Raw genomic sequence first — 13,523 nt, 5'->3', positions numbered from 1 at the left:
ACAAAACATGCCAAGGAATGGTCCATTCAGTTTATTTCCCCGGTAGAATATCATGACCTTGTCCTTCAGCATGACTTGGAGGCTAATGAGCTTTTTGGTGCTCAGGCCCTAGCAACGGTATATTTCTTACCTTTCGTTGTCTATTGCTTTTTGTTATGATTCTCTTTTTCTCACTTTTTTCTTATCTCTTTTTATGCTAACGTCCATTTCCAAGGGGCGCTTCACCAAGCTAAGGCTTGGAAGGCTGGTTTGGAGGACACATACAAGAAGTTGGAGGAGGCTAACCAACAAATAGAGACTCTCAAGGCCCAACTTGCCTCCTCCACTTCTGATCTGGAAACAACCCGGGCTGGGGTAGTGATCCTTAAGAATCAAAAGGACAAAGCCTTTGACGCCTGGATGGACACACAGGAGTTTAAAGACTTGATGGTGGAGCACGACGCCCTCCTTCACCCGGTTAGCTATAAGGAAGGCTAGGACGCTGCTATAGAGGTTATCCATGACGAGTTTCCTGAGATTCTTGAGAAGGCTCCCTTCCCCTATCCTCAACAAGTCCCAACTCTTGGGGGCGTCGTTGACAAGCTCGCGGATCTTATTAAGGAGGGTTCCTCTGCCTCCCCATCCAGAGCGCCATCAGGGAGTCAGGGCCAAGGTCAGAAGAGGAAGGAGGTAGAATCTAGCTTCGGGGAATATGAGTCCTCTTACGAAGAAGAAACTGCCCCTATTGTTAAGAAAGCTAGGGTGGAGGAGCCTCCAAAGAAAACTCCTCAGCCGACTGCGACTTCAGAGACTTCTGAGGGGACTTCTTTAGAGACTTCTGAGGAAGCTTCTGATGGGCCAACCGAGGAAACTTCTGAGGAGAGTTCCAAGGATGGTTCTTGCAGCAGCTTTGGAGAGGATTCTGAGCCTTCCAAGGCCTAACTCCCTCGCCTTATGTATTTTTCTTCAGTCATTTTCAGATTTTGTATTAAACTTTGCATATTTCTATTTGTCTTGTCTATTAATCGAATCTCAAGTATTATCATAGTTTAACCTTTTAAGTCCCTTAACTCAAGTTTATAACTTGGTTTTTTCAGAATCTAACAATTCAACAAACTAGATCAAACTGAACATTTTTCATTATAAATTGATATTTTTAAAACCTTACATGAAATGGGTTCAACCCTGATATAACTAGAACATAACTCCTTTCGAATCTACAAGAATCCTAAGCGAGCAAAGCTTCCAGGTGCTTTTAAACCTTGTTACCATTACTATAGCAAATACAAGCTATATATAGTAAATTTTCAAGTTTTGAGCATGCCAAGTTCGAGGTAGTTCTTCTTCATCCATGGTTTCGAACTTATAAGATCCTTTTCCTTGAACGCTCTTAACCTTATATGGCCCTTCCTAATTCGGGGCGAGTTTTCCTTTCTTCCCTACTCCAGAGGCTTCCACCTTCCGTAGGACCAAGTCCCCTTGTTTAAATAACCTTTCCTTTACCCTTAAGTTGTAATAAAAAGAAGCTTTCTTCTGATATTCCAATATCTTGGCATGTGCTTCATCTCATACTTCATCAATTAAATCCAGGGCTAGTCTTTGTCCTTCCTCATTTTATTCAGCATTGTAGGCTTGGATTCTAGGAGACGATTGTGATATTTCTACAGGTACAACTGCTTCTGCTCCATATGCTAACATGAATGGGGTTGCTCCAGTGGTGACTCTACAAGTAGTCCTGTAAGCCCATAATATCGGGAGTATTTCATCCACCCAGTTATTTCTTGATTTCTTAATCCTCTTCTTCAATCCATCCAGGATTATATGATTTGCCACCTCCGCTTTTCCATTAGCCTGCGGGTGAGATACGGAGGTAAACCGCAACTCAATCCCATTTTCTTCGCAATACTTCTTGAATTCCTCATTATTGAACTGTGTTCCATTATCGGTATCCAAGATACGGGGAATTCCATATCGACACATGATATTTTTCCACATGAATTGTGTAACCTGTTTAGTTGTGATCTTAGCCAAAGGTTTGACTTCAATCCACTTAGCGAAATAATCTATGGCTATAATTAAGAACTTCCTTTGTGCCGTGGCCATGGGGAAAGGCCCAAATATATCCATTCTCCACATGGCAAAGGGGATAGGAGATTTGATGGAAGTCAGCATCTCGGGGGGTTGTCGAACAACCGGTGCATGTTTCTGACAGCGGTCACACTTCTTCACATATTCTTTGGCATCTACCATCATCTCTAGCCAATAAAAGCCTAAACGGGTAATCTTATGAGCCAGTGCTCTGCCCCCCAAGTGTTGCCAACAGATGCCTTTATGTACTTCTTCCAAAGCCAAATGTGCATCATCAGGTCTGAGACATCTTAAGTAAGGAACCACATAAGATCTTTTATACAAAATCCCATCAATCAAGGAGTATCTCAGTGCTCGAACAATCAATTTTCGAGATTTAGTCACATCATTTGGTAGCCAACCAGTTTGAATATGGGCTTTGATAGGATCTATCCATGATGTTCCCAACCCTATAGGGGCCACAAGCTTAACATCAATGCTCCGAGTTTTTAAAACTCAAAAGTATACACTTCCTGAACTTTTCTCCATCTCTGATGAAGCGAACTTAGACAACGCATCTGCCTTAGCATTTTCCTCCCTTGGAATGTGCTCAACGTGGCATTCATCGAACTGAGTCATCACAGCCCTTACTAGGCGGACATACTTAGCCATTGTATCATCTTTTGCCTCAAACTCTCCCTTGACCTGAGATACGACCAGCTTTGAATCTCCACAGACTTTTAAGTTCTTGACCCTCAGTGTCTCTGCCAGGCCTAGGCCAGCTATCAGAGCTTCATATTCTGCCTCATTATTTGTGGTTGGGAAGTCTAACTTCATGGCATATTCAATCAAGAATCCATCTGGGCTTTGTAACACAAGCCCTGCTCCACTTGAATTTATTTTTGATGCTCCATCAAAATAGAGAACCCAGTATTCCTTCTCCTTAACACCCTCTTCTTTGTCTCCTCCATTATCTTCTGTGTCTTGAGGTATAGTCTCTTCCTGCCCCCGACTTCTTGGCTGGGTATGGTACATTCCACCACAAAGTCAGCTAATGCCTGGGCTTTTATTGTCGTTCGTGGCTTGTACTTGATGTCGAATTCTCTCAATTCTATTGCCCATTTAATCAGTCTCCCACTAGCTTTGGGACTGTGAATGATATTTCTCAAGGGCTGATTTGTTAGCACTTCAATTTTCTGAGCCTGAAAGTAAGGACGTAAGTTTCTCGAAGCCATTACCAAGGCTAAAGCAAACTTCTCAATAGTTGAATAATTCAACTCGGCTCCATGCAGAATTTTACTAACATAGTATATGGGTTTCTGGACTTTATGCTCCTCCATGACCAATACAACACTCAAGGCATTTTCTGAAACGGCCATGTATAAGTACAAGATTTCATTCAGAGCTGGCTTGGCCAACAACGAGGCTTGAACCATATATTTCTTCAATCCTTCAAATGCCTCCTGGCTTTCCTCAGTCCACACAAAATCTTTAACCTTCTTCAGGGATTTAAAGAATGGTAGGCACTTGTCTCCGGATTTGGAGATGAATCATCCTAGAGCTGCAACTCTTTCAGTGAGTTTTTGAACGTCCTTTATGGTACGTGGTGGTTCCATATCCAAGATAGCCTTTATTTTATCAGGAATAGCCTCGATTCCCCTCTTGGAGACCATCAGACCTAAAAACTTCCCAGATCTACTCTAAAAGCACACTTTGCAGGATTTAGCATCATTCTGTGATATCTCAACACCTCAAAGACTTCCCTCAAATGGGTTACGTGATCAGTCTTTAATGAACTCTTGACTAACATGTCATCAAACACATCACTATTTTCTTGTAAAAACTTCACCAACTTCCCTCTAAGGGGCTCCTCTAGTGATGCTCCAATAAAAGTCACTTTCTCAGAATCCTAGGGAGCCAAAGGGATTGAAACCAAGTCTTCTGCTGGCTTCCCTCTTTTCTCATCATTCTCACGGATATCCAGATCTTCAATAGGCAGAACCTGCCCCCCAGCTCCATCAGCCCTAAGAGAGGCCACATAACAAGTCCTCGCCATTTTTTGATCTCCTCTTTCTTCTCCAATCCCATCTCGGGTGGGGAACTTCATCACCGAATGGTAAAAAGAGGGGACTGCCTTAAAAGCATATTTCCCGTTCTTCCCATGATTGCATTGTAAGTAGATCTGGCCTTTACCACTATAAAGTCTAACATCTGTGTTGCTTGTTTTGGTTCCTGACCTATAGTCATTGGTAACTTAATTATCCCTTCCACGGGGCACTCTACTCCAGCAAATCCATATATCGGCATATCAGTTGAGGTTAGTTGAGAATCGTTATAACCCATCCGTATAAAAGTATCATGGAGTAAAATATCTACAGAAGCTCCATTATCTACAAGGACTCTCTTAACTGGGTTGTTCCCTATAATTGATGTGATGACCAGCGGATCATCATGAGGAAATTTCACATCTTCCAAGTCAGAATCATCAAATGTTATTATCACCCCTGTCCTAGCCCTCTTCGGGGCTTCTCCAACAATATGCATGACTTCTCTAGTGTATACTTTTCTTAAATTCTTAAATGTCCCAGCAGCAGTTGGCCCTCCGAATATTGTATTTATCACTGGCCCTCGGGGTTGTGGTCCTCCAAAAATTTTGTTAATCACTGGTTCCCTTGCTGGGGGATTTCTCCCCTGATCATCCTGATCTCTTCTACGATCATCAAAGTTCCTTCTTCCACTATTACTCCTATCTCCTCCATCTCCAGTATACTTGCTTAGCCTTCCCTTTCGAATAAGGAATTCTATTTCATCTTTCAGTTGCCTGCACTCATCGGTGTCATGTCCAACATCCTTATGAAATCTACAATACTTGCTTTTATCCAGCCTAGTCGGATCAGCTTTTAGAGGTTTAGGCCAGCGGACTTCCCTATCTCTTTTAATTTCCATTAAAATATGACTTCTAGGGGCATTCAGTTTAGCATACTCGGTGAATTTTTTCTCAGACCCTCCCTTCTTTGGGGTTGAATCAGTGTTTTGCTCAGTTCTAGGATACTTGTCCTTAGCATTATATTTTAGATCAGTCTTTCACTTTTTTCCACCAACAGGCTCATTATTCACTACTGTTTTCCTCATACTCTCTTCTACTTTGATATACTTCCCGACCCTATCTTAAAGCTGCAACATGCTTTCAGGGGGGCGCTTAGCCAAGGACATATTGAAGAAGTCATCTCGAGTTCCCTGCTACAGTGTTATCATAGCTACCTTGTCATCAAGGTCTGGGACCTTCAATGCTTCCTTGGTGAAACGATCCATATAGTCTCTTAAGAACTCTTTTGCTCCTTGCACAATGCTCATGAGGGATGATGAACTTTTTTCATGCACTCTTCCACTAATAAATTGCTTAATGAAAGCTTGACTCAAATCTCTAAAGGACCCAATTGAATTCGGTGGCAAACGACTATACCATCTTTGAGCCATCCCTGACAGGGTTTGAGGAAAGGCCCGACACTTAATTGCATCGTTCACGGGCTGCAACAACAGTGCATTGGAGAATGTCCTGACATGATTCGCAGGATCTCCAGTGCCATCATAGGATTTGATGGTGGGCATTTTAAACTTCCTTGAAATATGGGTATTCATTATTTCTTTGGTGAAGGGCGGAGTTGGATCGTCAGGATCTCCTAAGGGTAGAAGATCATTTGGGTCAGCCCTTGGGACAACAGCCCTTCTTGGCATTGGACCATCCAGGTCTATTACTGGAGGGGATCCTTAGGGGCATCGGGGGCATTAGATGTGTTTCCAGATCGTGCTTCAGCCTTTGGATCTCAGCTTCATGAGCCCTAATTCTCTCATGTACTTTTCAAGTATTAGTCCCTTGCGTGGTTCTAGAGCGTCGATTAGTATCATTCATTGGCTCTTTACCAGCACGCCTCCTTCTAGGGGCCACATCATCATCTGAAGATTCAGAGTCCCTTTCAGTATATGGCCCAGAGAATTCTTGATCCTCCGGAATAGGAGCCAAGCCGCGTATATAAAGGGGTATTTTCCCCCATGCTTCACTCCGTCCACCATGTCCATGTTGGATTTTTAACGCAGCGGGGGCATGGCAAAACACTTTTACACATACAAAATCCAAATAAAAGCATATAAATCGTGAATAAAAATTTGAGGGATCGAATCTAACCTTTTAAAATTAATTCGGAGACAACGATCAGAGATCCTTAGCAGTTGCTCCTCAAGTGTGAAGCACTCCACCGGTATCCACCAAGAAAACGACTTTTAGGAGGAGGTGGAGAGAATTCGGTTTTCTAAAACTTTTGGGTTTCTGGGGTTAGAATAAAATAGGGTCTATAATAGTGTATTTATAGGCAAAATTTTCAGCTGAAATTTTCCCATAAATATTATTATTATTATCCCATTTATTATTCTCATTAATAATTAAAACACCTTTTAATTATTAATCCTTTTTCTAAACACTTTAGAAATAATTCTCTCTCTTGATTTAATTTCCAAAAATTAAATCCTTAATTAATAATATTAAGAACTTTTCTTAATTAATTTATAATCAATTAAATCTCATTTAATCAATTATTAAATTTTCCAATTAATTATTTATTTCACAAATAAATAATTATTTAGCCATTATTAATTAATTCCTCCACCATTAAATCATTCTCTTTTTATGGTGTGACCCTGTAGGTTCAATATTAAGCCGGTAGTAGAAATAAATAATAATAAAATTATTTTATCATTATTTATATAAATTCTCTAATTTATTAAATATGATTAATTAATTAATCACATTTATTCTACATCGTGAGTGATGCTTCTCAACATATCGCGACTATCCGGATAATATGAATTCAGTGCTTAGAATACCAAGAACCTGTCAGTGAATAGTTACCGTACAATAAACTCCTTCTACCCTACAATGTCCCGATTAAATACAAGGCATGAATCTCGTGTCAAGCCTATCTAATTCAATCACTTTGCTTACCATTTACTATGCGTAGTTCTATGCAAATTAGAAACTCCTTTCTAATTTCATTTACTCTGGCCAGAGATTCCTGAACTAGCATAAGTGGATCAGCCTTGAACATTCGCTTCCTTCACTGGAAGGGGTAGATTCTTTATTGATCATACACTATCTTCGTGTACAAATTCCTATACCCAGAAGAGCCCTAATAATTGTCCCTGGAGACTAAGAACTAAACCAAAGCATAGTTCAGTATACACAAGATGACTATGATGACCTCAAGTCTAAGGATACTTGTACAACTATCACTAGGTGAACAACTACTGACACGTGAGTGAACTCCATCAGTTGTTCAGCTGTGCGAGTCATGTTCAGTGAACTTATTCTATAATAAGCACCTACATACTAGCTATAGTGTCACCACACAAATGTCTATGAGAACAGACATCCTTCATAATGAAGCAAGCATAGTATGTACCGATCTTTGCGGATTATTAATTACCAGTTAGTAATCCTATGACCAGGAACTATTTAAGTTTAGAGTTATCATCTTTTTAGGTCTCACTATTATGATCTCATCATAATCCATAAAAAGCTTTACTTTAAACTATGGTATATCTTATTTAAACACTTAAATAGATAAAGCCCGTAATAAAAACAAAACAAGTCTTTTATTAATATCAATGAAATCAAAACAGATTACATAAAAGTTATTCCTAAATCCTCATACATGATTGGACTTAGGACATATTCCTTTCAATCTCCCACTTGTACTAAAGCCAATCACTCTGGAATCTAATACCCATCCTGTCATTATAACGATCAAAGTGACTTTCATAAAGTAGCTTTGTGAGTGGGTCTGCTATGTTGTTATGTGTGTCAACTCTAATTCAATACAATACAAGAAATGTTACCGCGCTCCCACTAACCCTTTTGTAGACGCATGGTTCATCTACGTTTTTGATAAAATCAAACTCTTTGATTGTCTCATCAAAACGAATGTTCCATCTTTCGAGAAGCCTGCTTTAAACCACATATGGTTCGCAGCAGCTTACACACTAGGTTTTCATTTCTTTTGGAAAGAAAACCATCTGGCCATCTGCCAGATTTCATAGTCGTAGTAAGCAGCATTCGCAAGCAAAATCCGAACTGATTTTAACAGGTCTACAGGTAAAAAGTTTCATCAAAGTCAATCCATTGCCTTTGTTTGAATCCTTTTGCCACAAGCCTGGCCTTATAGGTCTCCACCTGGCCATCTGCTATAATCTATCTTTTGTATACCATATACATAGATTCCATTCTGGATTTCATGGCACTATGCCATTTCTCTGAGTCAACACTACTCATAGCCTCATTATAGGTCACAGGGTCGTCATCATCAATGATCGACAACTCATTGTCATTCTCAATGACAAGGCCATAATACCTCTCAAGTTGGCGAGACACTCTCCCTGATCTATGAATGGGCTGTTCCACAAAAGGTTGTTCAGTCAGAACAGGTGTTTCCACTCGATCTGTAGTAGTTTGTGCTTCTTGAACTTCATCAAGTTCAATTTTGCTCCCACTGTTTCTTTCAAGGATAAACTCCTTTTCCAAGAAGGTAGCATGTCTGGAGACAAACACCCGATGATCGGTGCAAAAGTAATACCCTAAAGTCTCTTTAGGATATCCCACAAAACTACATTTTCCGGATCGATATTCCAGCTTATTTGGGTCAACTTACTTGACATAAGCTGGACATCCCCAAATCTTAACGTGTTTAAGACTCGGTTTCCTTTCTTTCCATATCTCATACGGAGTTTGAGGAACAGATTTTGGAAGGCACCTTATTCAGTAAATATGCTGAGGTTTCCAATGCATAACCCCATAGGAATACTGGAAGATTTGCATAGCTCATCATGGACCGAACTATGTCTAACAAAGTTCGATTTCTCCTTTCAGATACCAATCTGGAGGCGTCCACTGAGAGACTATACAATTTACTTTGAGATAATCTAGAAACACTCCATTCAAGTATTCACCACCTCGATCTAATCGAAGAATTATAATACTATGTTTGGTTTGTTTCTCCACTTCATACTTATATTCTTTGAACTTTTCAAAGGCCTCAGACTTGTGTTTCATCAAACACATATCCGAATCTAGATCTATTATCCATGAAAGTAATGAAGTATGAAATCCACCCATGGCTTGCGTAGACATTGGTCCACATACATCTGTGTGTACCAATCCTAGCAAATTTGTAGCCCTCTCTCCATGTCCACTAAATGGAGACTGCAGTGCAACTATAAAGTGAGATTTTCATCATCCCTTTTCTTTTATTAGTTTGTTCAATCTGAAGTAAATTATGTCACATATATTCAGACCATTATTTAAAGTACCACGTCCATAAAGAATATTATCTCTAAGAATAGAACATTCATTATTCTCAATAATAAATGAAAAATCCACCCAAGTCTAACATGGGAATAATATTCCTCACAATCGAGGGAACAAAATAACAATTATTTCAAACAATAGTCTTGCCCGTAGGCATATGTAAATGAAATGATTCTACATCTTCAGCAGCAACTCTTGCTCCATTTCCCATCAGTAGAATCACCTCCTCTTCCTCAAGAGTCCTACTTCTCCTTGGTCCCTGCAACAAATTACAGATATGAGAACCACAGGCGGTATCTAATACCCAAGTAGAAATGACATATTCACTTCTATCATGAACATACCTGAATCAGAAGCGGTAGTCTCACTACCCTTCTTCTTCAATTCTGCAAGGTAAACCTTGCAGTTCCTCTTCCAGTACCCCACCTTGTTACAGTGAAAGCAAACAACTTTGCTCTTGGGGTCTTCAGCTTTTGGTGGAACCGGCGTTTTCTCACCTACTTTCTTCTTCTTGGAAGAGTTCCTCTTCCTTTTCTTAGGATTGGAACCTTCACCAATTAGAAGAACATAACTCTTCTTAGGGGAAAAATTCGATTCCGCAGTCTTCAACATGTTGTGGAGTTCAGGCAGGCTGACATCCAACTTATTCATGTGAAAGTTCACAACAAACTGCGAGAACGAACTCGGAAGCGATTGCAAGACCAAGTCTTGGCTCAGCTCCCCATCCATGGCAAAACCAAGTTGTCCAAGACGTTCAATCAAATTGATCATCTTAAGTACATGGTCATTCACAGATGATCCCTCAGACATCCTACAACTGAACAGCTCCTTCGATATCTCATATCGAGCTGTCCTCCCTGCCACATCATACAACTCTTGTAGATGCATGAGGATAGTGTGAGCATCCATATGCTCATGTTGCTTCTGTAGCTCAATGTTCATGGAAGCTAGCATGATGCATTGAGCAACATTTGCATCATCTATCCACTTACGATACACAACATGTTCATCATTATGCGCATCGCTAGCAGGTTCAGTAGGCTTAGGTGAGTCAATCACGTATTCCAGCTTCTCAATCCTGAGAACAATTCTCAAGTTTCGAAGCCAGTCAGCATAATTAGGACCAGTCAATTTATGGGCATCTAGTATGCTCCTGAGTGATAGTGCAGAAGACATAATGTATATTGTAAATCTGTAAATGATAAACACATAACAACACTTAGCAAATATTCGATTTCATTTTAAAACACTATATGAATCGGGTCTTTATTCATAAGTGGCTCCCACTAGTTTATCTAATTTATTCAACCCTCTACGTGAAAAAATTAAGCATTCATAATACTAGTGGGAATAGGGATCCTACATTCAATCACACAACCCCGACTGTGGCACGAAACGCCATATAATGTTCAATAGGCAGACAACTCTTGTCAATTACATCTTATGTTATTCCCTAATCAAACTTTAGCCTCTTGAATAATTGAGTCATGGTTGTGGCACGACAAACTCAATATTCTAAGTCAAGTCTAAACCCAACATTCCGTACAATTGAATCAGTCCCCAAAGGCCCACGGCTGTGGCACGTAACGACCTTTAGATTCTTATTCAATGTACACATCTCTATGTAATAGACAAGTATTTCTTATTTCGAAATCAAAGCCCTCGGCTGTGGCACGAAATGACAATAATTCAAAAATAAGAACTACTTTCTACCATGTTGGAAGGCTATGACCGACACAAGCCCGTTGTGTCATTGGCCAATTACTACTTGATATTATTTAATTTTAGAGGGATTATATTACATTACAATCATAATCATATTATAAAGAGATTCTTCCTTTTAAATTAAATATTTCAAATCAATAATTAATAATCAGACGATTCCCAGATCGGGTGGAGCATTGTCAAGAGGCGTCACTTAATAACCCTTTCTTACAGATAGAAATCTGTTGTTGACAGAATCATCCTTTCTCTCATATCAAAAATTCATATTCAATTACGTGTTTCATAAACACAAGAATCTCATGATTGTATTCATAATATTGTTATTAAGGTTATGAAACAATTTCACTATACTAGGTTGTCTAACAAACGCCTTATGTTAATTTAATTTCACTTGAATCTATCATCGCATGATAAACTAAGCATATATCACATATATCAACATGAATAAACATCAAGGTAGGCATGTTACATCATCTAGCACATTAGTCTAAGCATTATACATCTCTATGTATCACATGAAGCATTTAAAAGCAACTAAAACAGTCAAAAACAACTTTAAAACACTTCATGGAAATATAAACAGTTCAAAACTTTTATATAAACTAAAATTGATCACTCCATTAGATCCGTCTCGGAAAAATGAATCCAACGGTATATTGCACGCCCAAAACGGAGTTACGAAACTCCCAGAAAATCAATTTTAAAATCAACAGAGGGCTGTAACACATTACAGGAACGCGTTACAAGCCCTGTAACGCATTCCGGTGATGCGTTACACCCCTTTTAAGCCATTAAAGGGTGTAACGTATTCCGTGAATGCGCCACAGGTTTGTAACGCATTCCCGTAATGCGTTACACCCCTATATTTTTTTTTTTAGCCGCCGCAGTCCTTTTCCTCCTCTCGAATAGCGTGCATGACAGATATGTTTCTACTTCCGTGCACAGCAGCACAACAGACAACAACAGAAGCACTTGCAGATGCAGTACATATATATATATATATATATACATACAATATATATATATATAATTATTTAATTACGAATTTAATTGTAATAACTTCAAAAATTAATAATAAAAAATCTATACATCCTAAAATTATGAAAAAAATACCCAGACGATCTACAACACTTGTAGAACCCACATCAACATTCAAAATTATTCTGAGAAACGATTTCTCATCAGACAAAATTAATCCATAATATAACTTGTAAAAATCATAATTAATTCATACAAGCACATAAAATTCTGAATTTTTTACCACAGATCTATATGCATACAACCTACGCTCTGATACCATTGTTGGATTTTTAACGCAGCGGGGGCATGGCAAAACACTTTTACACATACAAAATCCAAATAAAAGCATATAAATCGTGAATAAAAATTCGAGGGATCGAATCTAACCTTTTAAAATTAATTTGGAGATAACGATCAGAGATCCTTAGCAGTTGCTCCTCAAGTGTGAAGCACTCCACCGGTATCCACCAAGAAAACGACTTTTAGGAGGAGGAGGAGGTGGAGAGAATTTGGTTTTCTAAAACTTTTGGGTTTCTGGGGTTAGAATAAAATAGGGTCTATAATAGTGTATTTATAGGCAAAATTTTTAGCTGAAATTTTCCCATAAATATTATTATTATTATCCCATTTATTATTCTCATTAATAATTAAAACACCTTTTAATTATTAATCCTTTTTCTAAACACTTTAGAAATAATTCTCTCTCTTGATTTAATTTCCAAAAATTAAATCCTTAATTAATAATATTAAGAACTTTTCTTAATTAATTTATAATCAATTAAATCTCATTTAATCAATTATTAAATTTGCCAATTAATTATTTATTTCACAAATAAATAATTATTTAGCCATTATTAATTAATTCCTCCACCATTAAATCATTCTCTTTTTATGGTGTGACCCTGTAGGTTCAATATTAAGCCGGTAGTAGAAATAAATAATAATAAAACTATTTTATCATTATTTATATAAATTCTCTAATTTATTAAATATGATTAATTAATTAATCACATTTATTCTACATCGTGAGTGATGCTTCTCAACATATCGCGACTATCCGGATAATATGAATTCACTGCTTAGAATACCAAGAACCTGTCAGTGAATAGTTACCGTACAATAAACTCCTTCTACCCTACAATGTCCCGATTAAATACAAGGCATGGATCTCGTGTCAAGCCTATCTAATTCAATCACTTTGCTTACCATTTACTATGCGTAGTTCTATGCAAATTAGAAACTCCTTTCTAATTTCATTTACTCTGGCCAGAGATTCCTGAACTAGCATAAGTGGATCAGCCTTGAACATTCGCTTCCTTCACTGGAAGGGGTAGATCCTTTATTGATCATACACTATCTTCGTGTACAAATTCCTATA

This window comes from Apium graveolens, chromosome 4, assembly GCF_009905375.1.
Source record: "Apium graveolens cultivar Ventura chromosome 4, ASM990537v1, whole genome shotgun sequence".
Taxonomy (NCBI): domain Eukaryota; kingdom Viridiplantae; phylum Streptophyta; class Magnoliopsida; order Apiales; family Apiaceae; genus Apium; species Apium graveolens.
This window is presented reverse-complemented; position numbering follows the sequence as displayed.